The sequence below is a fragment of the Zonotrichia albicollis genome, chromosome 9, assembly GCF_047830755.1.
Source record: "Zonotrichia albicollis isolate bZonAlb1 chromosome 9, bZonAlb1.hap1, whole genome shotgun sequence".
NCBI classification, from domain to species: Eukaryota; Metazoa; Chordata; class Aves; order Passeriformes; family Passerellidae; genus Zonotrichia; species Zonotrichia albicollis.
In genome coordinates this window covers 22,327,746-22,354,260 of record NC_133827.1, presented here as the reverse complement: position 1 = coordinate 22,354,260, position 26,515 = coordinate 22,327,746, and the positions used below count along the sequence as shown (strand labels likewise).

Genomic DNA, 26,515 nt, shown 5'->3' with positions numbered 1-26,515 from the left:
AGAAATCTATTTTGATTTAGGTTTCTGCAAATCACAGAGGCTGTCACTGCCCACCCTGCTGCAGGGGCAGGGCACAGCCAGCCATGGTGTCCATGCCCTCTGTTCAGCCCTCATCCCTCTGGATCCTCCATGTGGGACTTGGATACCTGGAGCTGGCTAACAGGTCCCAGAGGGGTCAGCAAAGGTGCTGGGTTTGGGTTTTCTCTGCAAAAGGGGATGAAGTTCTTTCCCCCTGCACCTGCCAGCAATGTGGGCTGCTTGCTGCAGCCAAAAGGAGCAGGTTTTGTCTGACTTATGACTAATGTCACATTCCACTGCTCTTGCCTAGAAAAGGGCTCTGTCCCTTACCCTGAGCTGATAACAGGGAGCTGTTTCACTCCTAGAGCGATGCTTGTCCTTCACTTTGTTTTATACTGCTCTTGGTTTAATTTGGGTTCTGGAATAAAGCCACTGTTTTCTTAACACCAGGACAGCTCCATCCTGCCCCTTCCCTGAGCATCTCTTTGTCCCCTGTCCCTGTGTGCCACTCTGGTGTCCCAAGAGCTGTTTTTGCTGCACTGCCTGCAAGGGCCCACGGGCTGTCCCCGAAGAATTGCAGTGATTAATTATTTTCTAATTAAAGTTTTTCTTTTTTTTCCCCTTCAGCTGTTTTGGAATCTCCTTTCTCAAGGTGGCACAGCATAGGCTTTGATGGTTGTGCCAGTGTCCTCAGTACTTCCCTGGGGTTCTTCCATTTGGAGCTTTTTTCCTTCTTCCCCAGAGATCCTGCTGCAGCTGCCTCCCTGCAGGAGCATCCTGTCGCACCAGCCAGGTACAGTGGCATTTTCTCTTGGGTGGCTTTTGCTTTTCCCACTGGCATAGCAGGAACTGCCAAGAAGGCACAGAAATGTCTTTAATTAAAGTAAATCCCTGTAGCTGCTGGGATCTGCTGCTCCTCCTGGGACCTGGAGTCTCTTGCCTGGAAGAAGGGCCCACCACCTCCCAAAGCCATGGGGCTAGGAGCTGGAGACAGAGTCCTGCCTGGGGCTGTCCTTGTCCCAGATGGAGGAGATGATCAGCCAGACCCCTGGGGAAGGTGCTGGCTTGCCTGGATCCCAGGTGGAGAGGAAATAGCAGCCCCCTGGAGCTGCTCAGGCTCCCTGCTGAACGCAGGTTCACGTCCTGAGACCTTTTCCAAAGCATGAAGAGGAAAATCTGCCTGGGGCCGTGGGGAAGCAGTGAGTCCACAAAGCAATCTGGCTGTGTTAATCTCTCACAGCACAGCATAATCGAGCTCAGCCCCAGCAAAGTGCTGGGCAAATATTGGTGTCTTTTTTTTTAACTTGTTACAGAAGCTGGAGCTTATCACACTCTCAGAGCTGCAGTGTCTGCTCCTGTGGGACAGCTGGCAGGAACCTGGCTTTCTTCCTGAGGACACTATGCCTCTGGTAAGTGGGAATGCCCAGTGTTAATTGAATTTTGCACTCTTTTCCCTGCTATTATTGGATTTCCCTGTTAAACCTGTCCTGGTTAGCTGCTCCCCACACCTTCCACCCATAAAAATCCCTGTGCAGAGACTCCCAGGGGTCACAGCAGGGCTGCCCTCTGCAAACACCAGGCTCTGGCACCTGCCAGGCTGTTCCTTCCCCCTGTGCAGTGAGGGAAAATGGAAACAGCTTCTCTCATGGCAGCTTGGTGACCTGGGAGCTCATAAAAGCAAGAGCACTTTTAATTATGAGCTTGCTCTGATTATGCCCAGGCTTTGTTTCCTCCCACGGAGTGGGCCAACCCTCTGAGGTCAGGATGAAGTTTGGATACAGAACTTCTGGCACTCACAGTCAGGAAAGCTGGAGAGTTTCCCCCTCCTGAAGCCAGGCACCTGCAGTCTGTGATGGATGGCTCCCTCAAGGCCCGTTCTCCTGGCCATAACGCTGCTGAAAGCAGAACAAACACATTTGTTCCTGGACACAAAATGGCCTTTCTGCTCCCCCTGGCTCTGCAGTGCCCCGGTTCTCCTCCCAGCTGGGAGATGGAAGGGGCTGAGGGAGCCTTTTGGTAAAGCTTCTCATCCTAGGCTTGGATTGAGATTTCTTTAGCTGGACTCTCTCCTTACACCCTGAACTTGACCTGACTTGAAAATGAACTCTGAGCCCTCCTTGGAAAGGGAAAGGAGGGCCTGAAAGGAGAGGTTGGAGCTGGAGACCTCTTTCTGTTCCCCTCTCCTGCCGACTCTGTGTGGAAAATGACAGCTCAGGTGCCAGGCCCCTTGGACAAAGGGAAAAATTGATTTTATTCTGTCTTGGAGCAGGATTATTGTGGAATCTTCCAGGGTACTGCATCTCTGTCTGGGCACTGTTGCCCTCTGTTTGCTGGGTGCCAGTACAGCTGTAACGGTTATGGCAAATTAATTAGAACCACTTCCCCTCGTTTTCCCCTTATAAATCACTTCCTCTTTAGTCAGCCTGCAGAGAAAACAAGGGGAGAGTGAAACAAGTCTGAAGTAAAATATGAAGCTCCCTTTTATTCCATATTTCAGACAAAGGCAGGCTGTGGGACAGGCAGGGAAAGGGCTTTCTGAGCTCTGTGAATTCACACTCTCTTTATGAGCCTCTTCAGTGCATGAAGTGAAGTTTTTAATGGCTGTGGCTGCTCACTTTGAATGGCTGTGAAGTCTGGGTCACAGCAGAGCAGTGTAAATTCCCTTCCTCCTGGCTGCCATTGGAATTAGCTTTTTCCAAAGAGCAAAGCCTGATGAGGGTGGGTCAGCTCGGAGCTGGGCCATGATGAGGATCTTAATCAGGGGAATTCAGCCTCAGTTTTCACCCTGATTGTGAAGGAAGAGCAGGGTGCTGCTTTTATGTGTGTTTGGCTTTGTTTAAAGGCTTTCCAGAAGTTACCTTTGGCCAGCTCTCCCACTGTCTGGAGGTGTCACCTCCATTCTCCATGGAAAATGGACCAGGCTTAGTGTAGCTGAAGCTGGGTGGGATAATCTGGGCTTTTGTCCTTAGCTGCTTGGAAGTTTTGTGTGATCTTGGCTTGGGCTCTTTTCTGTCCCACCTGAGGGGTCTCATCCATGGGTCTATCCCTGTTAAAGGTCCTAGGAATTAATGTGATTTTATCTGTAAAGATTTCAGGGTGAGATGGGTGCGGATTTCCCTCACAGGCAAACTGGTGGGTGGATGTGATCCACAACGCTGAGTGGGCAAAGGGGAAAGAACCAGCCCAACTCTACTTTCCAAATATCTGTGGATTGGTCAGCTCAGAGTGCTTGTCCAGCACTGCCTTGAGGTGTGCAATGGTCCCACAGGCTCCTGATCCCACCCAGGCACTGACACACTGTCCTTGTGGGATGTGGGATGTCCTTGGTCAGTGTGGGATGCAAGTGCTGGGAAAAGGGGAAGGGGCCTCAAGTTGTACCATGGGAGGTTCAGGTTGGATATTGGGAAAATTTCTTCCCTGAAAGAATGGCCAGGCGCTGGAACAGGCCGCCTGGAGATGTTCAGAAATGAAGCAGATGTGGCACTTGGAAATACGGGCATGGCGGGATTCAGCTGGAGGTTGGACTTTATGATCTTGAAGGTTTTTCCAATCTTAATGATTCAATGATTCTCTGGCCAGAGCTTATCCCAGCTCTTTCCCACTGCAGCTGTGCTGCTTTGTTTTCCAGGAGTTGTTCTTTCCAGCCTTTGTTGGCTTCCCAAATGCCTTTGCAGGCCTCCTCCAGCTGTGGCTGAGCAGTGCAGCCATTCCTACTTTCCAAACCTTTCATCAAGGTGGAAGTCTGGGCACTGTGTGAACTACACTGTTTCTCTTTTATCCCAAATTGAGAAACCTTAAACAAAATAGCCCCTTGGCATTGTTCCTAGGAAACCACGCAGCAGGCAGTTGGAAATAATCATACAGATAATTTACTTGAACACTGCCCATAGGCACATTTTAGTCTTCTCCTCTATTTCTAAGGAAATTGGAAAGAGGGGCAGTGTTACTGTCTTTTGAGAAATAATAGAGGCCCAGGGTTGCACAGGCAGCAATTCTGGAATTTCTTTTGTAGCATTAAGGGAAAATTTATTAAAAAAAAAAAAGAACAACCCAAATGTTAACCTGCAAGTAGAGGTAAGCAAGTGAACTCTGTTCTTTTTTCAGATAGAAAAAAGTTCATTCACAAGTTTTTTCTTTTATACAAATATCCAGAGGCTATTTTGAGTGCTAGTGAGAGATTTTATTAGGCTCTTGTTTTGAAGAGGGATTAACAAAAGTTTGGGAGGGAAGTAGATTTTGGCTGACATGGTTATATTGTTGCAATCTTCCCCCCCTTCCAAAGTTTTCATCTTCCAAAACTACAGATTTTAATTAAAAAAAAGGGGGGAAAAATTCTCGGCCTTTCAGCTCTGCAGCACATACAGACAAATAAATTAAAAAGTGGGAGAAGTGGAACTAACCCAATAATCCGTGAAAACCTAATTTCCCTCACAAGCGTCGCTGACGCAAACGTCTCCCCTCTCCCTTCCCCTTCTCCAGTTCAGGGGCAGTGATTGGAGAAATTGGCTAACAAGATCAGAAATTTAATTACCGTTCTGCCTCCCCTTCCCAAGAAATTGGATGTCACACTTCCTTGTAGCCTGTTTTGAAGACGTGCTGGGGCTGCTGTTCACATGACTTGAACCTGACTCCCTACCCTCTCCCTCCACTTTCCTCCCCCCATTCCACATGGAAATATCCCTCCAGTGCAGCTAATCCTTGGATTAGCTGGGATGTGAGAGGCCATGGGTGCACTGAAGGCTTTGCCAGGCCTAAATGGAGCCACTTTGGGTTCCTGGTGTTGGAGGGAGCATCAGAGGGGAGACAGCAGGAAGTGGGATGTGCCATGGAGCAGCATCTCCAGGTGCTTCCCGTGTCTCCTTCTCATGCTGGAACAGGCAAAAGGATGGACAGGGTCAGAGCTGGTTCTGGGTTTGCTCTAGTATTTCTCCTCTGGTTTAATGCCTGGGCCACAGACAGCACAATGAGGAGTTTTACTGTCTGTGTTCAAGCTGTCTCAGATCTGCACCCCCAGTTTTTCCCTCGTTGCTCCCAGGCTGAAGCTTTTGCAGGGTTCCTGTGGATGTTGAGGAGCACAGCCTGTCCCTGCCTGGCTGTGGTGAGGGCAGAGATGAATGAGGAGCAGAAGAGAGGAAACGTGGCTCGCTTTGTAGTGTCACTTCTATCACCGGCAGGGATCTGGGATGTGTAATTAGCTGAAAAGGAGGCTGTTCTACATAACACAGGCCTGCTGTCCCCAGCCCAGCAGGCCGGGTGACCCAGCCTTTGGTCTCCTGGCTGGCAATGTCACCGCAGTCCCCTGGCAGCACAGCAGCCTCGCTGGAGACAGATGCTCTGTTTATTTTTCCATTTGTATTCCCAGCGTGTCCCGCACCCTGTGCTAACTGTAAGCCTGGCTTAGAAATTCCCTGCAAGCACCTTATCAGATAATGAATAATGATTTATTGAACATATGGGTAAACAGCACAGATAAGATATAAATACACTTCGGAAGAGCAGTTGCATTTGTAAGGATCTGTACCAAACCCGCCCCGTGGATTCCAGCTCTGCTTCCAGCTGCCACAAAGGCATCTCCTGCTTGGGCTGCTGTGCATCCCTGCAGCTCCCCATCCCTGGGGGAAAAACCAAAGGGCAAGGGGTGAGGGCAAAGTCACTTGCCAGGAGATGCTCACAGGGGTGTGGGCATTAATTCACTCTGGCTGTAGGAGCCAGGCTGAAGCACAAGCAGGCTGCAGTACTTGAGCCAAAATTTGAATTTTGATTTGATTTTAAACAAGATTGAAGATTTGTTCACCCACTCGAAACAAAGCAAGGCTGTGGAAGCAGTGTTGCTCACACAACTAAACCAGGATGAAGACAGAAGGCACGGCTGCTCTGTGAACGAGGGCTGGGACCCCAAACCTATCAGAGGGGTGGTGTTGGCTTCTGGAAAATGGGTTCCTGGCACTGAACCCTCCCAGGTGCCCAAACCAGCCTGCTGGTGTGCTTGGCCATGCTCTGCCTCCCAGCCAATGGATTCTGTACAGCATGCAAAGGGCAAAATCAGCTCTGTTAGCTGATGGGTACCTGATTTTTGTGTTGTGGCTGCCTCTGAAGGGAGATGGAAGGCAGTATCCAGCTGTAAACTCAGGGATATGATATGAATGTGGTGACAAATGCTGTTTGTGCTGCTCTGGGGTGGAAAGACTCACTTACCTCCCCTTTTGGAGTAACTCATTCCCAGCAAACACCATCTCAGAGGCCATCCTCAGTGAAATGAATGGCTGCCCTTGTTGAGTCTCCCACAGCTTTGCTGCTGAGTTTGTTGGTGGAGAGCCCCTTGGAGGTCCAGCACTGCTATTTCCAGGGTTGTCCAGGAGTTGTGGTGACTCTCCACCCCTGCTCATCCTCTGTGCATCATCTCCCATGTGGCTCCCACTGCCTCAGGTGATCTCTCCCACCTGCCAGGTGTGTGCAGCTCCTCTGTGCAGCAGAGTGGGGTGAGCTGTCAGCTTGGCCTCTGGATTTATTCTCCCTGCTGCCCTTGAGAGCCACTCCTCCACTCTGTGGCCGGGGGACCTGCCATCAGCCAGCCAGTGTTATTTGCAGCCCTTCCAAGGTCGTGGATAAATGATAGCTGTGCTTTTCTCTCTGTTTAATCATCAGTCACCAAAGGCAGGGATGCTTTAAAGCAAAGTCAAACCTTGCTGGGTGGGCTGGTAGCATGTGAAGGGTTGTGAAAGACCTGGCTAACCCTGAGATGTTTGAACCCAGCCTGGCATTTTGGGAGTTGTGATGTCCCCCTGGATAAGCAGAGAGAGACAGCTCTGGATTGTTTGAACCAAAATGGGATAATCCTGTGAGATGCAGAAGGGGCACAGTTCAAGAATCCTCTGAGACCATCTTTTGGTTGCAGGAGGTTGGTGCAATTGATGAGTGTGGCTTTTGTGGGGACTTGGGTTATCATTTTCTTTTTTGATCTGGAGATTTTTCAGTGATTCAACATTCCTCTGACTCCCTCCTGGCTGTGCTCCTCACCCTCTTGCTTTATCCCAGCAGGCCTGGCTCACCATCACATGTCCTTTGGGCTAAAAGGTAAATGACAAAATCCCAGGGACGGGAGCCTGATAAAGCTTTGTGATCCAATCTGTTGGTGAGCACAGCCATGGAGAGAATGTGATTTGCATACATTTCCTACCCGGAATTCCTCTGGAGCTATTGGGAGTCACCATAGCTAACACAGGCTGTGAGCTGAGGGGTTTATGTGCATGCAGGAACGACCCCCATTTGCTTTCTTGGAAAGAGATTTACTGGAGCGTTCTTTGTCTTATTGTCCACCCCCCTCCTCCTTTCCCTGCCCTTGGGAGGATTTTGTGCTGCTGTGCAGACTCTTTGATCTGAGTTAATTCTATGAGGAAGCTTCACAAGACAATGGGAAAACAGAGCAGTGCTCTGGGGAGAATCCTTCCTGCTCAAAGAGAAAAAGATGGGAATCATGTTGGCTGGGTGAACTGGTGCAGCCCAGAGGCAAAGAGCCTCCCTTGCTGCTCCTGGGGCTGTACTTCAGTGCTGGACACCAGGATATGGAATCTGCTCTGAGCTGGGGGGAAATGTGGAGATGGATGGATGGATGGATGGATGGATGGATGGATGGATGAGGGGAATCAGGGTGAATAATCATCAAATAGAGCACAGGGAGCTGCCTGGTGGAGGGACATGGGCCCCATTGGCTTTCTTGCTCCAGGAAGAGGTTTAGGGATCACTGGTGGGGGACAACCCCGTGGCCTCGGGGAGTGCGGCCCTTGTTGTGTCTGAACCAGAGGCAGGGCTGCTGTTAGAGGCATGTCTGGAAGTTTCTAAGCCCCGTTCTTCTTTCCCAAGGCTTGTTGGCTTTCCCATACAAATCAGGGTGGATGTAGCCATGGATTCAGCTCCTGTAGCTGATCCTCACCTTGGAGAAGCAGGCGCCAAACGAGCAATGCGTGCCAGGGAGCGCCAGGAACCACGGGACCAGCTCCCGTGGGAAAGTCACCCAGCTGCCTCTCCTTGGCCTGGGTGTCTCCTCCTTCCCTTCCTGTGCCTGCTGCCCTGTTAATTGATTACTGCCCTGCTCAGCCCTTGCTTGTGGAGCTGAATGTGCCGAGTTAAAGCGCGAGAGCGGAGAAAGGCAGCAGCGATTCCGAGCGCTGGGCTCGCCTCTGAAAGATTACAGCACAATCTAATGAGCTCATTAATTTCATTTCATTAACCAAACACTGCTTGTGGAGAATGGCAAATATTTAAAGAAGCGCAGCAGGGTCAGAAACACATTTAATTAATGTTGTCACGTGGTGCTGAGAACAGGAGGGGGGAATAAATCCCGATGCCATACATTAACATCCATGGTGACTTCTCTTTTATATTTAATGTGCTGCTCGGGTGAAAGGCCTGCCTGGCTCCTGTGAGCACAGTGCCTGAGCAGCTGAGTGTGTTTCCCCTTCCTCCCAGGGCCCATGGAAGCCAGGCAGTGCCATTATCCTGTTTAGAAGAGAACACCATGGGCAAGAGGGGGCTCCATCGTGGGATCCACGGGGGTGATGCTGGTTTCCCTGTGGTCCTTCTCCTTGCTAGGCCATGCCTGCTGTTATTATCACACTAAACTGGTGATACCCCAAGATTATCAGCTTCCTGTTCAGCCAGCTGGGCACTGTGGATGCCTCAGTGGGAGTGAAATCCAAAGTGCATAAAAATGATAGGGAACAGAGGGTCAGATCCTCTCTCAACCCCTTTGAAGTTTGGTGCACTTGGCTGTTTGTAGGATCAGATATCAATCACAGAGGTTACAAAGTGGCTTCTTATCCCCTTCTTCCCTGTCTCTATGGGAATTTGGATCTGGGTTTTTTTGGCACAAACTGTCTGCATATTTATTAATCTGTTGTGGAGGTGGGCTTTGCTAAAATCTCATTTTGATGTGGGGGAGGACATCTCATTTGTGGCTCTTCCGTTAGGGCTGCTGTGAGGCATCCGAGGAAAACTACAGATTGCTTTTCTGATTGTCCTGGTACACTCTGCTTCTTCAGGAAAATTGAATTAGGATGGATACCTGGATTGCCCCTGAAGGTCTTGGGTTTCTCACTGGCAAGTTATTTCTGTGGTTCCAGTTCAAGGAGCATCTCAGCTAAAACAATCTTGGAGGGAGTGGAGCTGGATTTTTATGCTGGAGTCTGGCAGCACTCTGGTGTTTCTGACTGTACTTTGTGACATATTGGGGTAATGATGGCTCTCCCCAAATGGCCCTGCTGCTGAGAGGGCCAGGAGGTGACCCTGATTAAGGGTAAGTGAGCTTGCCTGGGGTCTTAGTAGGGCAAAGAATGTGGCACCACAAAAATCTGCTTGGCCAAGGAATTGTAAAACCAAACCTGCCCTGGGGGAGCCCTTCACCCTGCCAGCAAACTTCACCCTTCACCCTTGCATTCCTTTGCAAGCCTCTCCTCGGAGCAGAGCTGTGTCTGTGTGAGCAGGACCACCTCTCCCTTGTGATGAAAGCAAATGCCCTGAGCTTGGCACTATTCCTCAGTGGCAATTCCAGCAAGCACTGGTAATGCAGTAGTGATGGTGAGGGAGCTTCAAGCAGGGGTGCAGCCTGGCTGGGCAGGTGGGCAGCAGGTAGGGCTGGGGGGGCCCTCATTAATTCCATGGCTGGAGGAAGCTGCTGGGCTCAAAGGCTGAGCATAAATTGTCCGTGATTTAATCCTTCAGTGACAGCTTTCTCCTCAGAGTCTGGCACTTCCACAGACAATTCCAAGCAGCAGGTGAAGGCAAAGAGCAGGAGGAGCTGGTATCCTTTGGCTCTGCTGTGTGGCAGCTCTCCCATTAGCCCATCGCTCAGCTCTTGCCTTGTCATTACTTGATTCCTCTTTATTGCAATAAAATGAAGCTGTGCTTCGAGCTCCTGAGTTCATCCTCCATCACACAGCACTAACCAGGGTGGCTTGAGGCCAGGTGCTTCCAGCAGGCTCAGCTCTGGGAAAAACCAGGTGCTGGGATGGAGGGGTGAGTGGCTGCCTGGGGCTGAGAGGTCTCAGCACCACTCTGGAAGCACTCATGGCTGTGTGTTCCAGCAGAATGAGGGATTTGTCCCCCTGTGCTGGGGACACAGTGGTGCAGGCAGCCCAGATTGAAGGATTTGTCCCCCTGTGCCTGGGACACAGTGGTGCAAGTGGCCCAGAATGAGGGATTTGTGCCCCTGTACTTATGGCCCCAATGGAATCCCTTGGGGAATGCCAAGGCTGGCTGCTGTTACTGCTCCCTATGAACAGCCCACCGTGCCCATTGCTGCATTAAGGCTGGAGAGAGGCAGAAACACCTGATGTGAATTCCTGGTGGTGGTTTTGTTCCATCCTTTCAGGTCCCCTCGAGGGAGAGTAGTGGAGGAGTGCAGCCTGTGTCCTTGGCTGGCAGCTGATGGCCCAGGGAGCCCTGGGGCCCATGCCAGATGGGTGGGATTGGTGCCTGGGGGGCAGAGAGGGACAATTTCCATGGTGAGTGGGTTGGAATGTCCTTCCCACTCCTGACATATGGCTCTTGGGCAGGCCCAGCTTGTGCTCTGCGCTTGGGTGGATGGTCCCAATATCCAGCTCAGCATGGGAAGAGGCAAAATCCCTCTCTTTTCCTTGGGAAGAGTATTAGTCCAGTGTGACCTGGGAAAAGGTTCCTGCAGGTCCAGCCCAGCCATAGCACAATGGTGTTTACCTGGGCTGAAATCCAGGGCTGGAGCAGGAGGCGAGAACTGTGGGGAACCTGGCAGGACTCAGCCAGGTTTGGGCAGCCTTGCCAAGCCTTGGAGCTGGGAGCCTGGAAGTGTTTCTGTGCTCTTGGTGGCACTCATCACCCTGTCCCAGGAGGATCTGTCTTTGTCCTGGCCTTGGAACTGGGAGTCTGGAAGTGTTTCTGTGCTCTTGGTCACTCTCATCACCCTGTCCCAGCAGGATCTCACTTTGTCCTGGCCTTGAAGCCATGAGCAAGACACTCACTGCATCCTGCTGAACCTCTTCTCATGCCCAGGAAGAAAACCCCTTCTCCTGCCTGGAATCATTGGGAAAAGACTTCAGGTGGCTGAGGAAGGAGCTGTGCCCTTCATCCACTGGCTTGAGGGTTGGGCTTTGCTGCTCTGCCCTTTGCAGGGATCAAAGCAGAGCTTCCCTGTGGCTTCCCAGCTCCTAGAAAAGCCAGGTCACACCAGGGATGTGACAGATTGGCTGCTGACCTGGAAGGATATCAAATGGAAGGATTTAGCTTCTGGAGGGGGCATGTCCAAGGAACTCATGGGTGCACAACCAAAAAAGCTTTCCAAATACCAATGCTGTCTGTTGTGCTGCTCCTCAGAGGGAGGAACTGGAGTGAAAGAGCACCAGACAACAAAATGCTCCCTAAACCACAACTATTTCCCATAATTCCCATGCCCAGCCTCTTTGAGGAAGTGTTTGACCATCTTTAAAGATGTTTTCTAGTTCACTGGTGCTATCTGAACAGATTTTCTTGCCCTATGCTCTGAGATTTGGCCCATGACCAGAAGTTTGCTTACCCCTTTTACACTCCAGATCCTTGAATCCCTGACAACTGGCCAGCTCAGGGAAGTGGAAAAACCTTTTCTTTTAAATCCTTCCAGCAATATTGACAGATCAAAATGTTCATGAGATCACGGAAAAAACAGTTTTACCAGTATTAAACCAAAAGGTAGAATGTCAAACCAAAAATGTGAAATTTGACAGAACTTAAAACAATATTTTTATGTAGTTATTATTTTTGTCTTTTCAGGGTGAGAGAGATTTCCTGCTCATGAGCTGAAAGGCAAAGATTTTTTTTCCCAGCTCCAGTAGTGGCACCTTCTGCTGTCAGAATTGATGGTTCAGATTATCAAGATACTTCAGGCTTCAATACTTATGCTCCCTTAATTGAGGTATTACAGATACTATGGATTTTTTTTAGTACATCCTTTGCTTTTTGTTGTTTTCCATGGTTCAGTAGTTGCTTCTGTGGGTGAACTTAGAGTTCTACCCAGAAGGTAAACAGAAATCCTTAAATAAATTTTAAAAAAATGAAAGAAAGGGAGTCTAAATATAAATCTGTCAAAACCAGACTCTTCTTTCTCTGCAGCAGCATTGAAGGGAAACAATTGATTGCCAGGATCTGCATCCAGAGAGGAAAGCTGGGGGGAAAACCCTCCTTGTGGCTTTCAGGGTGGGATCCTGCAGCCCTGGGCTGGGTGTCCATCAAGGGTGAGGAGACAGATCCATGGACTTTGGAGAGAAACTACATGGGGGAAGCTGGACTCTTGAACAAAAATGCAACAAGCTTCCATGGATTTCACCCTTGAGGGGAAAAAGGAAAAAGAAATGTTCTTTTTTGCTGCTGGCCCAAGTATTTACTTGTCCTCCAGGTCAGATAAGTGGAAAATGCCCTGAGAAGATCCAGTTTCTCTGCTCCTGGGAGATGTGCCCCATAGGACATAGACAACTTTTGGAATTCTTATCCTTGCTGTAAGTCATGGAAACTGGGTTTCCAGCAAAAACTCAGCTCACTTTTGGTGGTCACTCAGTCCATAAAACACCGTGCTTCCTTTCTCCACTCTTCCCTTGCAAGTCTTCCTTTGCTTTCTCTTCTCTTCTCTGTAGGCACTCTGGAAGTCATTCCAATCCACGGAATGTTGGGCTGTGGCTGAAGTATTTAAATCTTTTTTACCAAGGAAGAAAAAAAACAAAATTCTTTTTGTTTCGTAAGGAAAAGTTGAGACAAAAAATGGTTTTCATTAGAAATCCCCACGGGGAAGGAACAGCAGACAGAATCATCTTCTCTGACTAACACTTGTTTCAAAAACTGAGGCAGAGTGAATCTTTTATAAGCTGTTTTAGAGGAGGGATTGTAAACAGAGTTGTCCATGAAAATGGAGAATGTCTTGCACATCCTAAAAAGTGTCTGGCTGTTGTTGAGCAGGAGCTGCTCCCGCTCCACCTCCTCTGATTAAACACCAACACACTGTGTTTAAGCAAAGCCTCCAGGCAGCTTTCCATATTCATAAGACAAGGGCTTTACCAGGGAAGGCGGCTTTTTGGGGGAATGTCAATATGAATATTACAGTCTCTCTGCTCTTTGTATTGTCCCCTAAATTGTCAGAGTGAAATTGTAGGAGATAATGTACAATTATGCTGTCACTAAAGTGTGTGGAGCTGTTTGCAGGAGCTTTGGAGAGAGATCCTTCCAGGAAAGGCAAGGCTGCCTGCTCCCACCTCTGCTGGGCTTCAGAGATGGGCTGAAAGCTGCATTTCACTCTGTGTGTGTGGGATACTGTCTGAGCCTCAGGAGGGATGCCTTTTCCTTGTCCTGCTCAGCCATGGAAGCATGGCAGATGTTGGGAATGGAGCTTCCAGGAGAGCAAAAAGAGGAGATGTTAATAGCTTTCAGGTATGACTCAGGATGGCTCAGAGACATTTTGGGCCATCCTCAGGACATGGAAACACATCTCTTGCTCGTCTAACTGATATGGATTGGTTTTGTGTGGGTGGAGAGCTTGGGGAACCCATCTTGCTTGGTTCCTCCTTGCACAAGGACCAGATTTGGGGGGCAGTTTTGGGTGAAGGAGGGCTTGGGAGTGAGGGTTTGCACACTGCTGCAGGTTTGGAGAGGGAGCCCTTCTGCCATCAGCTGCTGTGTTTCTTGGTTTAAGTCACTGGTACGTTCTGTGGAGGAACCTGTGGTGACAAAGTGGAGGTGAGGATGTGACATTTTGCAGCCCAGGGGACAGGCTCTTCTTCCCTCTTTTGTTTTTATGAGCGATGTCCCCACTTAGAGGCAAATATTATTTTTCATTCTCTTTATTATTAATCTCCCCCATGTAATATTTATTATTAATTTCCCCCATGTAATCTTTAAACATGCTCAATATTTAAATACCATGCTCTGGAATGGCCAGAGCTGGGGGAGCTGCTGACCCTGGAGCAGCACTGAAGAGAGTGGGAGAACATGGTGGTTTAACTGCCCTGCTGGTGCTGGGATGGATCAGCCTCCTCCTTGCCACTGGGAATTGTAAGAGTCAATTCAATTGGGAATTGTAAGAGTCTGTCCCCTGAGCTGTTCCAGCTGGATCAGGGGTGGTTCTGGGGTGGCATTTGTTTAGGATCCCTATGGAGGTGCTGTAGGTGGCACTTGCAGGGACTGCTGACCCACAAGGTCTCTTTCACCTCTTCATTCCCCTGCTCTGAGAAGATTAAACCCACTTATGACTGACAGGCCCATTTGTATAACAGCACAGAGCCAGGCCAGTGCCTGCTGGGGTTGGGATCACACGAGTTTGGGGTGAAGCCCCTTCTCAGCTGTGCCTGAGGGTTGGGAGGACCTTGCAGAGAGGGGCTCCTCTGCCCCATGCCAGCCTGTCTGGAGCTCAGTTGAACCTTGTTTTCTCCTTCTCCCAGGGCAGGGAGATGATTTACTCACTTGTGAGGGGCTGGGGGGAAGGCTGGGCTCCAAACCCTGGCTCCTGGTGAGCCAAGACGAAGGAGCATGGAAAAGTGGTGGATAAGAAAAGCCTCCTGTTGCCAAGCAGAGCAGTTTTATTGCAAGTCTTAACGGTATTTCTTGAGCTTTCCAAGAGCCCCAGAGCCAGATTTTGTGTAGTTCAGCTGTCACTGAAAGGCAAATGTACAGTTCTGGCCCTCCTGGCCTTGTTGACATCCTGGAAAATGAGATTCCTAAGCGGCAAAGAGCCAGCAGGCAAATACCCTTCCCCAAAGTGTGCTCCAGACCCCAGAGCAAAACCTGGCACTTGGGAAGCTGTGCTTGGGTCCATTGGCACCGATCATCTCTCCAAATTCTTCCTTGCTTGTTCAGGCTGTGTCTGAGACCCACAAGGCTTGGCCTGAAAATCTCTTATTCAATGGCATTGATCTCGTGGCAGCGAGCTGTTTCATTTAATTGTTCTCTCTTTGTTTCCCGGGGACTTTTCTCTCCTTCCCTGACACCAAAACCTGTCCTGGCTGGTCAGGGTGTCCCCAGGTGGGGTCTGCTGGATGTGGCTGGGGAACATCTCCTGGAAGGGCAATGAGGAGAGGAGCATCCCCCTGTGGGCAGCGTTTCACAGAGCAGTCTTTGTGCTGACAGGAGGAGAATATGGGACTGTAAGTCGGGATGTGGGACAAGGGGATGTCCAGGGAGCAGGCACAGTGAGTCTGACACCAGTGCTGGGCATCAGGAGAAGCCTTTGTCTGAGAAATAGTGTCTGTTTTGTTTGGTTTTTTTTTCTGTTGTTGTTGTTCTGTTTTGTTTTGGTGTTTTTTTTTTTTTTTTTTTTTTTTGTTGGTGTGATTTTATTTTAATTTATTTTTTATTTTATTTTTTTTTACCCCGTTCCCATTAAGCTAATTAAATCAGAGGTTACCATTATGCCTGGGGAAGCAGAAGTGTCAGATCGCCATCCCTGGGTGGGGTCCTTGTACCTCCCTTCCTCCCCCAAATGCCACCTCTGAGCAGGCATCCGGCCTCACTGTTCTTTCTGTTTAATTGATGAATAAATAATTGCAGCGGCGGGGAATAAATCAGGCGGCTGTGGCTGCGCTGCCGCTCGGAGCGGGCTCGTTCCGTCCCTGCATACCGCCCCAGCAGCATCCCTGCCTCTCCCCTTCCCTGCCGCTCCATTGTCCGCCCCACAGCCTCCAGCCCGACCTGCTCCCTCCCTCCATGCCCTGCTGGGGGATGCTGTCCCGGGCCACACAAGGGAAAAGCGTTCCTGGGGCTGCAACAAGGCTCCCCGAGGGAGGGCGGGCAGTGGGAGCGGCACAGGGGGGCATTTGCGGGGCTGGGGACACAAATCCTGCAAGGAACTTTTGGAGGAACTGGGGTTATTTAACCTGGAGAAGAGGAGGCTCAGAGGTGGCCTTAGTGCTCTCTACACCTTCCTGAAGGAAGGCTGTAATCAGGTGGGGTCGCTTGCTGATAGAACCAGAGGGCACAGTCTCAAGCCACATCAGGGAAGTTATAGGTTGGATATCAGGGAAAAAATTTTCACCAAAAGAATAATAAAGTACTGGAGTGCTCTTCCCAGGGAAATTGTGGAATCACCATCTCATGATATGTTTAAAAAAAGACTGGACATTGGTGCTGTAGTCTAGTTGAGGTGTTAGGGCATGGGTTGGACTCGATGATCTTAGAGGTCTCCTCCAACCTCGTTATTCTTTACAGACTCTTTGAAGGAAGGTTTCTCTGGGATGGCTTTGTGGTTTTCCTTTCAGTGCTGTGAGATTGAAAGATGGTGGGGTGGGGGTGTGGAGGGATGCTCTGTAGGGCTTTGGAGCAATCAGGTGTAGGTATATGGTGCTTTTTCCCTCAGACCCAACAGGTATTGGTAAGGAAAGATTTCCTGGTTCGTATCAGTTAAAATCAGAGGCCAGGGGTGTTATCCTGGGCATGTTGTGGTATGGAAATGCTTTTTTTCAATGCAAACAGCGCTTATGATAGCATTGGTCCTCACAGCAAGGAACAAAACCTTTTTCTGAGCCATCTGCATAGGTGAGAGGGTGGATCTGAGGATATCAGGAACAGCCTGGGATGCTGGAGGCTCCCTCAGGGATTTGTTGTGTTTCTCAGCCTGCTGTTGATCTCTATTTTACCCCAATCAGAGCTCCTCAGTGCCCAGCATCCCTCACACAGTGCCTTAAAAAGTGTGGAACAAGCTGCCAGCAGGGCCAGCCCAGGTGTTAATCCTTTGCCAGGATGTGACCATTCAGTGCAGGTGCCACTTCTTTATGCATGAGACTTGTCAGACACCTCTGACATCGGTCTCAGAGCAGCTGGGAGGGTGTGAAGCTGTCCCTCCCACACCTTTCCACTGGCAATTCCCCATCCCAGATGTTCTCCCAGCTCCTGCTCTGTCCTGCACCATCCCATGTGCGCTGCCATGGGCTGCTCATGCTTTAAATGCTTCTGTAGCTGTTGGATGGGAGCCAGAGCAGGAGAGAGGGGTGGCTGCTCCCTGTGGAATGGAGGCAAAAGGGAATTTGTGTGTCTGCAGCTTCCCAGGGTGTCCCTGCTAGTGCTGGGGTCATTTGTGGTGTTACTGTAGCACCAAATGCACAGGAGACAGATAGGATTGGGAGATTTGTCCAAGAAAGATGAAGAGGGACTTGTGGCAAGGATATAAAGTGACAGATCAAGGGGGATGGCTCAGTGCTGAAAAGGGCAGGTTTGGATGGGATATTGGCAAGGAATTGTTCCCTTTGTGGGTGGGGACGCCCTGGCATAGGTTGGCCAGTGAAGCTGTGGCTGCCCCTGGATCCCTGAAGTGTCCAAGTCTGGGTTGGATGGGGCATGGAGCAACCTGGGATAGTGGAAGGCCCTTAAGGTCCCTTCCAACCCAAACCATTCGCAAATTCTACGATTTGGGAGATGAGAAGGGATTGTGATAGTGTAAGGCCATGTGACACTCAGCCAGATGCGTGCTGCTGGCTGCCCTTCCTAGGGACCAGCCAGGCCCCTGTGGAACATCCCTCAATGGGCTGGTGGCTGCTCCAAGTGCTGTGGAATGTGTGGAACAGAGCCAGGAGAAGAGCCCTGGGACAGGGGAGAGGGCACGTGGAGACCTTTGCACCAATGCTGATCCACCCCAGGGACACTCTGGTGTTGGAGGAGAGGTCACAGCAGCTAAAAAAGGTATTGCTCTGGGAATATCTCTGCTCATGAGCACTCAGGAGCCAATCCCAGCCAGGAGCTGGTCTCCCTGAAACCTGGGCATGCTCCTGCAGCTGGAGCCACCTGCCAGGCTGGAGTGGCAGGCTGGGGGTTGTGTGATCTGACAGTGGGTTTGTGGCTCAAACCCTCCTGGGACCTCAGCTGAGCAGCTCCTTGCACCTCTCCCAGGAGAAGGAGACAAATACTTGTCTCTAATCTCTGCTCCTACTCCAGGGCTTTGCATCTAATTTTGCAGTTCTGTACAAGATTTGATAATGCTGGATGGTGTTCTCTGGGAGTTGCATCTAAATCTAGAAACACTCTGTGAAAACACTCAGCGTACATTTCTTTCTTTTAATTATTTTTTTTTTTTAACCCTGAGCCAATCAGCTTTGGGTAAAGTTCTGGGCCACATTAGACTTGAGCTTCAGGAAACAGAAGAAATGCATGATGTCATCAATTGTGTGCCATCACATGCTCTTGAAATGCCATCAGACTTGCTAAATATTCAGAGTATATTTTCTGTCTCAACAGACTGTGTTGGCTGAAACTGCTTATGCAAATGAAAAGCTGTACCTCTTCAATAGATTGTTAGGAGCTGATCTTGAATAATTGGGGTTGAACGGAGCAGTAGGTGGGAGAAGTCAGCAGAAGCAATAATTAATCAAGTGGCTTCTTGTCTGGGCTGGCTGTGGATCCCAGAAAACCGTCTGTGAAGACAGGACAGGCTCCGTGGAGCCTGATGTTCCTCCCCAACCATTGCAAATGCCTTGCAGGAGCCCCAGTTATGCAAAAACCCTTTTTTTAGGTTTTGCCCAGCAACTCCCAAGGGAAGACTGTTAGAAAGTCTCAGCATGTGTTTCTAAACTCCAGCTTATATTAATTCCCAGCTGCTTTGTTCATCTGCTGGAATGGGTCTTTCCCCCCTGATTTTCCTCCCTCCCTTTTTCCTTCTCCAGCCCTCCATGCATTTCCAGACCCCAGCCATGTCTCTTTTTGGCTTTTGTTTTGCTGGACTAAGTGGGCTGAGCTCTTTTCATCTCCCCTCAAAAGGCATAGCTCTTTCTTGTATCACCCTCTATTTTTGCAGGCCTTTTTGATCTGGAGTGGACCCAGTCTCCCAAATCAGAGCTTTGAAAGATGACAGCCCCCTTTCCATGGATGTTGGATGCTGGGATGGAGGGTGTGAGAGCAAGGAGCCCACATTCCACCACAAGCCCCAGAGGGATGCACAGCGATGCCAGAAACAAGAAGCAAGGAACTCATTTCACACTCAGGCAAGTCCCTGATAAAGGAAGAATTTTTCCTGTTGTAAAATGGGATATATTAAAAAAAAAGTGGAATTGATTCATCTGGGTGACTTGTAAGAGTTAATCGATAAAATAACAGTTTCCACCTTTTTATGAGAAATTAGCTGATTAGAAACTTGATTAATGGGATGATTTTTCATGAGTGTAATTAAAGCACTGCATGGCTTCTCGTGTAATTGATATTTAATGCCTACATGGAAAGCTGCTTTTCTATAAGGAGCAGTGTTGGGTTGTAATTTTTTTTCAATTAAGTACCTATGGGTAGAGTAGAGGCCAAGAGGCTCATCAGCAATGGTGAAGGAGGGAGAAGAGGATGGGATGTGACTGGTCAGGACAATTTTCAGAGAAATGGGAAAACTTCCATGTTTCAGAGCCATGCATGGGATAAGACAAATGGAGTCTATAAGGAGGAGAGATGGTGGGTTTTCTTCTGAGAGCAGAGGTCTGATGAGTCTAATCCTCAAAGAACCAACAGAAAATCCAGAAACAGCACCACAACTTCTCTTGGAGGATGAAAGGAGAGCAGGGAATAATTCCTCTGACACTTAGTGAGAACTGGAAGGAAACTTGGTAAAAGTATGGTGCTGCTTCTGCTGTTGTTCTGCTCCAGGCCTGGCACTGAGGAGCCTCCTCAGCCAGGGATGGTGGTACCTTTGTGCCTGCTTGTCTGGGAGGAACTTCCCTTGTGGGCTTTGTCTGTGAGACCTTGGACCCTTTCCCAGCAGGGAAGCCTTGGCAAAGCTAGATGATTTTTCTGGAAAAAACAGAAAAATGGGAAAGAGATTCCAACCCAATGGGAAAGAGTATCTGTCTTGTGTTCCCAGTGCATCAGAATCCATAATTTCTGTGGTCTTCCCTTGAGGTCTCTTAACTCTCCAGATAAAATAATGTCTTGGATGTCCCAGAATGTCACAGTGGGTCCTGTGGTCCCAGAATATCCTCAGTGATGGAGACTCCCCACCCTTTCTGGACAATCTGTTCACTGCTCAGTCACTTCTTCCTCCTCTTTATCTGGAACTTCCTGGCCATCAGTTTGTGCTCACTGCTTTGTCCCAGTCCCTTTGCCTTGTGCTTTCTCTGGCAGTGCTTGTGCCCTATGCTCATGTGAAAAAGACCTGCTCCAAAATCTGGAACAGGCTCTGTGCCCATTTTAGCAGTTTTTTTGGCAACAATGAAGGATGTGAAGTGGTATGATGGAGGCACAGAGCATTGCCAAGTATCACACAATTTTGGGCTGTAGCTCATACTGAGTTGTTTGATCTTGGATTACTGGGACATTCCAGTACCTGAAGGAGCTGACAAGAAAAATGGAGAGAGACTGTTTACAAGAGTCTGGAGTACCAGGACATGGGGAATGGCTTCCCACTGCCAGAGAGGAGGTTTAGACTGGTGTTGGGAAGGAATTCTTCCCTGTGAAGGTGGTGAGGCCCTGGCCTAGAGAAACTGTGGCTGCTCCATCCCTGGAAGTGTCCAAGGCCAGGCTGGACAGGGCTTGGAGCAACCTGGGCTAGTGGAAGGTCCCTTCCAATCCACGCCATTCCATGATTCTCTGACATCCTCTATGAATCTTCTCCACTAAAGAGCAGATGTTTGATCCTGCCCACCACGTCCTCTGTTCCTTTTAATCAGCAGCATTAATCCGGATTTCCTTCCCTGACAGAAGTTTGCAGCCCTCACTGCAGGGAAGCTGTGAGGGGTCACACCAGTGGATGAGCCTGAGGCTCGCTCCCCTGGAAAAGCAGCTCCAAATCTCCTCCCAGCAGGTCCAAATCTCCTCCCCAAAATCTCCAGATTTTGTCTGTGTGCTGGGCAGCAGCTGGCCTGTGAGATGGGGAACCTGCCACTGCTGCCTTATGAACATTTTGTTTTCCTTTTCCTTGGAGTGGCAGTAGTTGGAAGGTGGAGAGATGGTGCTAAATTGTGTTTCTTGCACGTCTGTTGAATTACAACATGTCTGAGTGACCTCCCCGAAGAGTCAGACAAGCCTTGGCACAACATCATAACTCTCAGGCACTCAGAAATGCACACAAACACTCTGGTTCCTCGGCAGGAGCTCCAGACCCCACATGCTGGGTGATGGATGCTGCTGGGGGGCCCAGCAGCTGCCCACATCCACGGGAGAAGGCCTCTCCTCTTTTGTCCCCGAGCAAAATGTTAATGAACTCCTCTGGAATGGCAGAGGAAACAGCGGTGGCTTTTAGAGCTGATAGCCATGATTGCTTCTGAGAGAGATTCTCTGGAATTCCTTGATGGCCCAGGCCAATCTGCAGCCTCTTTTTGCCTTGCAGTCAGCCAAACAGCAAGAAAGCTTCAGCACGGAGAGTTTGCTTGTCATTTTTATTCTGAAACAATGGAATGCGTGGGTTATGCCAAATCTGCTCAGTTAGGATTCCATTAAATCCTCTTTTTTTTCCTTTTTATTTTAAGCTGAGCGTGCATACAAATCTTTATTTTGTCTAATTGTAAACCAGAAATGTTTTTACTCTGGCTTCAGATGACATTCTTTAAAAAGTAAACTCCACCAAACAAATACTTTTATTCTGAAGCATCATCTTTGAGTGCTGACTTCTTGTTTTGGTAGAAAATATTTCCTTGTTTCCTTCACTGCAAGCTTGGAAATGGCAGAATTTCTGAGGGTTGTGGTGTATGATTCAAATCCCAAAATGTCTGTTTCTGGGAAAGGGTGGAGCCTCCCGGTATTCCTGCAGCTCTTTCCATGGGCAAACTGGGGAGGGAAGCTTTACCTGATGATTGTGTTATGCTGTTAACCCTAGTGTGAACACAGGGAAAGACCCCAGAGAGGAACAGTCCCTTTGGACTGGAACTGGGTCTCATCTAAGAGTATGAATTAAAATCGTGGCACATTTAGTCTGGGCATAACTGCAATTATTTGGTTCCATTCACTATCCCTCCCTGGCTGGCATGGCTACAAGAGCTCACTGTCACTGGCAGAGAGACCTCTTCCACATCCCAGAGTTTGCTCCTTAATCTTATTTAGATAGCTGGCAGATGGACAGGCTGTCACTGCCTCTCCCTGTGTGGCTGACATTGGAAGAATCTCAGTGCTCCTCACTGGAGTTTGTGCTCAGACCAGAGCAGGCTCTGAAATGGGTTGGAATCCCACAGTTTGTTTGCCAGAGCTTGCCTTGGGAGGGTAGTTTGGCAAGGGAGAAACTTGGCTGAAATGGGCACGAGTGTAACCCCAGTTGTGTGGAAATGTCACCTGTGAAGGAGGCAGTGGCAGGGTGTGTGTGGCTGCCAGGATTTGGGTACAGATCTGTCTGAGCTGTGCTGCAGCGGGAGAAGCCCTCGCTGTGGGAAGCGTTCCTGGGATGAGCCCCTGCCAGTTATCCATCAACTGCTGATGAGAAACAGCTTCAGTCATCTCCCTAAAATAATTCCTGAGGGCCGTGTCTCCCACAGAAACTGGGGATGGTGCAGGCAGACTGTGCCTCACCAGATGTGGGATGAGGAGGCTGAGCTGGCTGTCTCAGCTGCTGCTCCTCTTATTTATTGATGTGGTGTCCTTGGGAATGTGGGTCTCCTTGGGAATGTGGCTCTCCTTGCTGCTGCAGGACAGGGACTCATTAAAGTCGTTTGAAGGGGAGCAGGAGAAACTGGAGAGCTCATGGAGCTGGGCTCAGGATTGATCTCCAAGATGTGGTTTGCAATCCTAGCAGCAAGCTCCCATCTCTGTTTGCTTACCTTGATCACAGTCTTCCAGGGTTTTTCCTTCATTTTTGGGTTCAGTCCATGGACAGGAACATTCTGATCCAAAGCCCAGATGTTGGAGAGCAAACAGTGTTGCAGTGAGATGGCCCAGAGGGCTCATGCAGGTACTTGAATTACTGCTCTGTGATTAATTGCCATGAGCTCCTGTGTGCATCTTTCCCTATTTCCATGGCCAGGTTATTCCATAGGAGTTGTTTGGCTCCGTTGGCTCGCACGTGGTCATGGCTGAGCCTTTGGGAGCCTTTGATCCACTGAAACCTCTGTGTGTTTGCTCTGCTGCCATTTTTTGAGGGCCAGCTCAGAACAGTTTGGGCACATCTGGAGTTTTCCTTGGGGGAATGTGGCAGGGACAGGACAGGCTGCCTGGCCCCACACTTCCAGCACAGCCACACTTGCTCCTGCTTTGGCAACTAGCAGGGAATTTCTCACTGATCACAACACAACAAGAGGGTAGAATAAATTAATTATCAAGATTTTTTAAAAATCCAATTAGTTTTCATTTTCCAAAGTGCCCATTTTCTTAACTATTCCTCCAAATTATAATCTCCTTGGATTTCTTCTGTGTCCTCTATGCTGTTGTTGTTGTTATGTGGATTCCACGTCACTCAGCAAATGTCTCCCTTCTCCTTCCAGCCAACTTGCACAATACATTACAATTACACAATTATGCTGTTGTAATCAAATAATTAAGTTGCACATTAAACACGCATTAGAGCTCACAAAGGAAGGAGCTTCAGACATGGGCATGAAATAGGAGGGAGCGAGCCAGGCAGAATTGGTGCTAATTGCATCTTGCTTTCAATGGCTCAGGGACTCCAGGTTTTTGGTCTCAGGTGGCAAAATGGCAGTGGACTGAGGCTTCTGAGGTTTAAATAAGCAGGAAGGTTTAGTGAGTGATTTCCCTGTGGAGAGAAGCAAGACTCGGTGACCAAACACACCCAGAAAGAAAATGGGAATAATTTGGAAGCCTGTTGGGCTCCAGTCTATTGAAATCCACTTAAATTGAAGCTCAGGATCAGCTCTCTCAGGAAAAAGAGGACACCTGTCCCTCCTCACCAGGCTGGGACTCAGCTGGTCTGGCAGGAGAAGGCTGTGAAGTCTTTGGGATGTTGATATTTTAGCTGTGGTAAGAGAGAGGTGATTGAGTTGGTGGATAAGTCATAGATGTGGGTGTTTTGTCCTTTTGGTTTTTTTTGTTGATAGTGGAAAAATACCACCCAAGAAACCCAGATCAGTGTTCTGGCCTCATCCTGACCCTAATTTCATCCCACTCAGAGCCTTGTGACAGGGGACAGTTGGGATTCTCCATTTAGAATAGATCCAAGAGGCAAAGGCTGTGGTGCCACTGCTCCTGAATCAAACCCTTCAGGACGAGGTCTAGAACAAAAGAGAGCCATGGGCTGGTCATGCTATGACTAACCAGCAGAAATCTACTTTTTCACACAGACCTGGGTGAATTTTTCAAAGGATTCTGTGTGAGTATTGGACAAACCTCTCTTTTGATGTCTGCTGTAGCTGGGAAGTGGCAGAAGGAGCTGAGGTGACACTGTTTCTTTCCCACCAGGTTTCAGAAGTGGGCTGGAGAACAACCTGTAGACTTCAGCTGTAGATACTTTGCCCCTTTTAGGGAAACTAGAGATCAAATCTGGGCAGAAACTGCAGGCATGGAGGAAGGACTCTGGAGAATGAGAGCAAATGTGTGCCTAGTTTGATCTGCCAAGTTAAAGGCATCTGCGTGGTCTTTGCAAGTAGGATCACAGTCCCTTCCTAAAAATTTCGGTAATTAAGCTTCTAAGGATTTCATTTTTAATGGGAACTTAATTCTTGAAATTAAAAGCCGATGTTTGTGCTCAGTAATTGCCCAGAGGGGAGAAAGAACATTCTCTGCTGCAGGAATCAGCACTGGAAGGGGAAGAGCTTTAATAAATCAGGAGCCAGCAAGCTGCAGCAGCCTGGAAGGTTAAGACCTAAGGGATGATGTGTCTTTGGCCTCTCAGGAAACCCAGGTGGCTAAGGGCAGCAGGAGCCAGTGGAGAAGTGAGGAGATCAGCTGAGGTCCATCAGGCCACTTGTCACTCTCTGGTTCCGCTCCCATCGCGCTGCACCAGCCTTTGGAGTGTGTGCAGAGCTTTCCTGGGATCCCCACCTTGTTGCCTCCTGTTGCCTGTTCTGGAGTCCTGCTGGAGTCCTGTGGCCCTCTCCTTGCTCAGAGCCATTGCCGTGACCCCACGCAACCTGTGCCTATCCCAGTTTTTCACATGGAAAAAGGTCACGGCAGCATCTCTGCTCTGGGGGTTGGGAAGGGCAGAGGGAGATGTGATGCAGGAACACAAAAACTCCAGCCACACTTCAGCATCACTCCCAAAAAATGAGAAATAAACCCAGTCCTGCAGAATCTTTGCAAATCCCTATTTTAAGCATACGTATTCATGCTGAAATTAAAAAAAAAAAAAAATTGCTGAGCTTTAGAAAAAAAGCTCTTTGATTTATTAAATCTGATTGACTGGGTTCCTGGAGCATGTACAGACTTCACACAATGCAAATGGTGCTGATTAGATAAGATGGTGTTTAAAAAGAAAAAAGCCCAGCCATAGAAAGAAGATGCAATTAGATTAGCAGATCCAAGGCTGTAAGTGCAGATCGAATGGGCTATAAACAATTTAAGGCTTGGGAGAAGGCCAGTGCTGCTGAGTGTTCATTTATAGTCCAGTCTGCTGGCTCTCTAATCCAAGAGGAGAAAGCAAGGAAGAAGAGGAGCAAATTCTGGGAAAGGTGATTTTTCACACTGAGACCTTACCAGGTCATCTTAAAACACTTCTGAGCATCTCTGCATCTACCTAATAATGTATATATGCTTTAAAATAATAGATATATCTGTATATAACCACTGAAACCCCAGAGCTGTGTGTTCATTCAGCCCTTCTACCCCTCTTGGCTGTTTGTGTGCGCATCTGTCTTGTCTAAATCCTATTTTCATGTCCACATCCAGGTGAATTGCAGGAGATCCCCAAGTGAACCATCAAGGCACCTCTTGCTCTTACAGCTTGAATTGGCTTTAAAAACAACACTCCCAATCACTCCTCATTGGGGTTTTCTTTTGCATGCAGTTAATGGAGTCCCCTTAAGAATTCCTGAGAGTTTTTCTGGATGCATGAATTCATGGCTTGGGTCCTTTGAGCTTTGCAGGCTGGAGAGGGATGCTGGAGGCTCATGAGAGTATTCCTGTTTTCCTACAGCAGTGCTTCTGGGAGTCGAGTGTTTATGTAACTCCTGTTAAAGGAAAAAGGGATTCTGAGCAGGCAGGAAGAAGAAAAGCCTGGGAGCTGAAGCTGGATGTACTCTGAGGTTATGAAATCAGACCAAGTGGCCATCTCTGGGCTTTTTGGATAGTGAGTGATGGGACTGAATTCCCACGGGGTGACTGTGGATATGTCCATGGGGGCAGATCTTCATGTCCCTGCTGTCTGAAATATTCATGAACTTCCTTTCAGGGAGAAAAATCCCCAGCAAACAGTAAATAATTGTCTGATACATGGAACCAGGGACACTCACTTTCTTCTGGGGACAGGTTTTGGCTTTTGTTTAACACCTACAAATCTGAAATACCAGAACCCTTTGCAGAGGGGAATTTCTGGTTGCCTGAATGGTTTTGATCCCCTCTTTAAATCTGTGTGGAGAGGCATTTTTCTCACTGTTCTTTATTTCCTACCCTGATTTCTAACCTGTCTTCTCATTTGTTTTATGTCCCTGTCCTTCACTGCAGGATGGCATCACCTCCTCAT

The 26,515-nt window shown here is 48.9% G+C and overlaps 1 long non-coding RNA gene across 1 annotated transcript; it reads left to right on the top strand.

Annotated features, from left to right (window-relative positions):
- Positions 1-650: 650 nt before the first annotated feature.
- LOC141730060 (uncharacterized) lies at positions 651-18,964 on the top strand. Its single transcript, XR_012581519.1, has 5 exons — positions 651-811; positions 1,332-1,427; positions 11,794-11,935; positions 12,416-12,515; positions 18,782-18,964. It is a non-coding gene; the product is annotated as an uncharacterized LOC141730060 (long non-coding RNA).
- Positions 18,965-26,515: the final 7,551 nt, after the last annotated feature.